The sequence below is a fragment of the Salvia miltiorrhiza genome, chromosome 3 (genome assembly GCF_028751815.1).
Source record: "Salvia miltiorrhiza cultivar Shanhuang (shh) chromosome 3, IMPLAD_Smil_shh, whole genome shotgun sequence".
Lineage (NCBI taxonomy): Eukaryota > Viridiplantae > Streptophyta > Magnoliopsida > Lamiales > Lamiaceae > Salvia > Salvia miltiorrhiza.
Window position 1 is genome coordinate 23,088,449 of NC_080389.1, and position 5,196 is coordinate 23,093,644.

Genomic DNA, 5,196 nt, shown 5'->3' on the forward strand with positions numbered 1-5,196 from the left:
TTACTAGAGTGTAATTAGGATTACTTAGAGTAATTCGTCATAATAGTCCCTGTGGATACGATACTCGGTTACTTAATTTGTGCTACAATTGCACCGTGTTAGTTGCGGTAATTTGTTGCTAATAATTTAGTGATCAACTTTTTGGCGCCGTTGCCGGGGACTTCTAGAGGTTTAGAGCAAGACTTAAGTTGCTAAAAAATAGTGTAAATTAAGCATAAATCAACTCCCCCACACTTAGCCTTTTGCTTGTCCTCAAGCAAAATCTATATGAATCCTAGGAAGAGATTGATTTCAACAACGTTTATTTCCATCCCATCATTCACAAAGTCAATTCAAAACTTTACAATCAACATACATCTCTCGGTCATGCAAGTAACTCAAAGTTTAAGAAGCAACAAAAGAGTAATGCAAGTAATTCGATCAGACCCAATTCTCCGCTAGAAGTGAATTCCCTAATGTGATCGCCTTTATAATCAATATCACCAATTTTCACACTTTGTGTGCTTGAGATTTTGATAGATGAGCCATAATTCATGAAATAAAACCATTTGGATGTAATCCAAAGTCTTTTCACGTGGTTTCCCATGCTCATAGTTGGACTAGAGGGGCAGAGACTCAGAGCTATCACATTATAGAACAGGCCAGATGTTTCAGAGCTGGCAATTTTGAAGTTGGCAATTCGTCCAACATTTTTCACATTTCACAGATAAGATACGATCGTAGGCAATCACAATGACAACACTCCTTCTAGCATCTACCGGACAAATCACGTTTTACTTACTTACAAAAGTGTTGCAACAAAACTCATAATTCTTTGCACAATCAAGAAACATATATCAAAGGTAAAACAAGAATATCCTCCATTCATTCACAAACCCAAAATTCACATCGAAAACCATCTTCTCTTCCACAAATTCATAAAAATTAGCCAGATTCAAGACTAAAAACTAAGCATAGAAAAATCAATTTCGCCCAATTTTGAAAAATATAAGCACAAAACACCACTCCCCCACACTTAAAGTATGCCATGTCCTCAGGGCATAAAAGAAATATGAAAAGTGTAGAAAACTTTCCTGAATATCGGCATTGCAAAGCTGAATCTTCGTGAGAGGCGTTGAAGAGGTTTGTGGCCTTGGGTAGAGTAAATATGGTGGCGCTGGGTAGGGCAGCGAAGTGAGTGACTTCGCTGGTCAGGACAGATGAGAGGGTGGCTTCTCTGGACAGAGCAGCGAAGTGAGCGGCTTTGCTGAAACACGAAAACCTCCAGAAACCTGACAGAGAAACAAAAGCCCCAAACAAAACAAAGAAACAAAACAAAACACAACGAAACTAAAAGGAAGGAAAACAAAACAAAGAAAAATAGTTGGGTTACCTCCCAACAAGTGCTTAATTTAACGTCTAGAGCTCGACGATACCTCAAAAACTCATGGAGGTCGGAAACAACATTCTAACCATCGGAAGGCTTTTCTACTCTTGGGTGCCCTCTCCACCAAAACACTTCTCTTGGCTCGGACATCCTCCACCAGCATTGCCCCCTTCTCATTCTTATTCCGAAAAATTCGGAATTTCACTTTCTTCTTCTTGGGGGTATGGGTTTTCAAAGACCCCCCATCATGCTCCAAAAACAAACACATCTCAAAAGTCAGAACTTCTTTTGGTTTTGGAGTTTTTTCCTTGGCTTCATACTTGGGCAGCTCATTTTTCGCAACCTCTTCATCCTCCGAATTTGCTAGAAAACTGTCAGCCAAATTAATCACTTCGTTCTGGGGAACTTCCTTTGGTGGAGGTTTCTTGAAGATCACCGTTTCCCCATAGGCTCCCAATATCATCGTCCCCATTTGCATATCTAGCTTTGCTCCACATGTGGCAAGGAAAGGTCTCCCTAACAGCAAAGGCATCTTTGGATCCTCCGGAATATCCAACACTACAAAGTCGACTGGGAAGAAAAAATCACTCACCTTCACAAGCACATCTTCCGCAACTCCTAGAGGTTTAGAGCAAGACTTATCAATCAGTTGAATTGTCTTGTCGGTTGGCTTCAAATCCCCCAGCTGCAACTTCCTATATACTTTAAGAGGCATGACATTTATGCTTGCTCCGGTGTCACACAGCACTTTCTCAAACAATGACTTCCCAATCTTCACAGGAATATTGAAACTGCCCGGATCTTCTCTCTTTGGAGGCAGCTGATACTCCTTCACTGCGAGCACCTCCTCAATTTCATTGAATGCACGCTTCTTTTCCATCACAGCCTTCACAATTTGCACCACATTTGGCTTGTTTCTCAAGATCTCCACGGAAGGAATATTCACAGCCAACTTCTTAAATGTCTCCAAAAAATTGGAGCTTTGCTCATCTAATCTTGGTTTTGCCAGGTGATTCGGGAAAGGCGCCACAGGCTTGTACTCTGGCCTGGGAAATGTGGGATTAGGGATGGGCTCCTTAACTGCAGAAGAACTCGACACCTTAGAAATTGGTGGCGAATCGCATACAATCGTCTCCAAATCATCCTCCTCAAAAATCTCGACACCTTTTTCCTTGCCATTCCGCTGCTCTGGAGGATTCCTCTGCTCTGAGTGATTTCGCTGTTCTGGAACCCGCTTCTCTGGAACCCTCTGCTCTGGATCCCGCTGCTCTTGATTCCTCTGCTCTGGATCCTCAACTAGATTATCAACCACCCGGATGGAATGACATTGCTGATTTTGCTGAGGCTGCTGATGTTGGCTCTTCGGATTGAACTGAGTGTTGCTAGGAAGTTGGCCTGGCTTGTTCTGCGCAGCTGCTTGGTTGGCCATCTGACCAACTTGAGTCTCCAACATCTGCACCTGCTTAGACAATGCTGAAAAATTTTGCTCCATGTTGGAAATTTTGGTCCCCATGTTTGCCGAGTTTGCCTCCATCCCGGTCACCTTCACCAACACTTGCTTCATCATCTCCTCTAGTGAATCCTTCTTCGGCTCATTGATGACTCCTCCACTAGACACAGAAAACCCAGGTGGAGGCTGCACAGCATTGTTGGGATTTGAATAGGAAAAATTTGGATGATTCCTATTATTGGGATGATACGGTGGATTTCCACCCTGATGTCCCTGATAGTTTGGTCTATTGAATTGGTACTGCTGCTGGACAAAATTAGCATCTTCAAACTGTGTTACATCGGATAAAATCGGCTGCTGAGGAATTTTAGCTAGCAATGCTTTTCTCTCCAACTCATACTGCTTTTGAAGAGCTTCATATTTCTCTTTAAAATTATCTCTCTCCTCATTCACAGCTGCAATTCTTCTCGTGGAACTTCTGTCATTCGGCCATTGATAACTGTTGGAGGCCATCTCTTCTATCACACGATAAGCCTCCTTTGTATTTCTATGTAGAAGACATCCACCTGCAGTAGCATCCACCATACTTTTTGTCAGACCAGTCAAACCATTATAAAAGTGAATGATTTGCTGATCTTCTGTGAAACCATGTTGTGGGCATTTCCTGAGGAGCTCACGAAATCTTTCCCAGGCATGATGAATGGTCTCATCTCCTAGCTGGGAAAAATGAGAAATCTCTGCAATAATTTTCTGAGCTTTAGAAGCAGGAAAGTATTTTGCCAGGAAAGCTCTACACAAATCCTCCCATCCGGAAATAGCACCTCTGTCCAAACACTTGAACCATTCCTTTGCTCTGTCTCTGAGAGAGAATCCAAACATCTTCATTCTGATGGCATCTGGTGGCACTCCATTCTGTTTAATAGTGTCGCATATATCTAGAAACTGAGTGATGTGGACATGCGGATTTTCATTCAAAACTGAGTGATGTGGACATGCGGACATGCGGATTTTCATTCAAAACTAGAAACTGAGTGATGTACACAAATCCTCCCATCCGGTAATAGCACCTCTGTCCAGACTCTTGAACCACTCCTTCGCTCTGTCCCTGAGAGAGAATCCAAACATCTTCATTCTGATGGCATCAGGTGGCACTCCATTCTGCTTAATAGTGTCGCAGATATCTAGGAACTGGGTAATGTGAGCATGCGGATTTTCAGAAGCCGCTCCACTAAACTGCTCAGCTTGCACCATGTTTATCAATCCCGGCTTCAGCTCGAATGTGTTGGCTTGCACAGTTGGTCCCCATTTGCCTCCTTGAAATTGATCAACTCGAGGCTGATACATGTGATTCAGTGGTGGCTCTGGTGGAGGAGCCCGGTTGCGCTCTCTTTCTTCATCTAGTTGCCTCTGAAGGTTTGTCACGACTTCCACAAGAGTTTGAAGGTCCATGTTATTCTCTGCCATTGCTAGCTTTTTCTTTTCGCGGTTGTCTCTTTTGTATTGCTTTTCGATTTCCAAGTTCAAAGGCACTAGATGTTCCTTTCCTTTGGATCTCGTGATCATACACGCCTGAGACAACAAACAAAAACAGAAATTTTAAAAACTAAAAATAAAATAAAATTAAAACTTATAACGCCTGAAATAATGCTTAAGTCTAATCAGATATATTAAAGTAAATTCTAAATAATCCCCGGCAACGGCGCCAAAAAGTTGATCACTAAATTATTAGCAACAAATTACCGCAACTAACACGGTGTAATTGTAGCACAAATTAAGTAACCGAGTATCGTATCCACAGGGACTATTATGACGAATCACTCTAAGTAATCCTAATTAAACTCTAGTAATATTCAGGCAAACGAAAGAATGAAGGTTTAATTAACTTAAACTAAAACGCAATTAACAATAATTAAAAAGACGTAGGAAAAATCAAATATAAAAAACAACTGATCCTAGGGTAGTAAATTCATCAATTAAATCTACGCAATAAATCTATTAATCCTATGTACCAGTTTAATCCAGCTATGATGAGAGATCACTTAAGTAATCAATTACTCTCGCTAGAGCAGCAACGATCGTAGATTAGCAAATTATCTATCTCCGTTAGGTCTCAAGAAAATCTACTAACTCCCAAAAGTTCCTATGAATAGCTCCCTATGATCCACCTATCTCCGCTAGGTCTCAAGATTAAAATCATATCATACATTCCTGAATCCGCTAAACAGTTATCTCCGCTAGGTCTCAAACCGAATAGCTAAACATGCAAACTATTGATCAGATAATTCACAAGAATTAAGTACCAGGAATTATGAATCAGAAACTGGAAGGCACAAAAGTATTAACAAATAAATCACATAAATTCAATCAACTATTTACAAAC

General features: G+C 41.1%; 1 non-coding gene across 1 annotated transcript; it reads left to right on the plus strand.

Moving 5' to 3' along the window:
- The first annotated feature begins 3,459 nt into the window (after positions 1-3,459).
- Positions 3,460-3,566, plus strand: LOC131019286 (small nucleolar RNA R71). The gene has a single exon (XR_009100205.1). It is a non-coding gene; the product is annotated as a small nucleolar RNA R71 (small nucleolar RNA).
- The last annotated feature ends 1,630 nt before the right edge of the window (positions 3,567-5,196 follow it).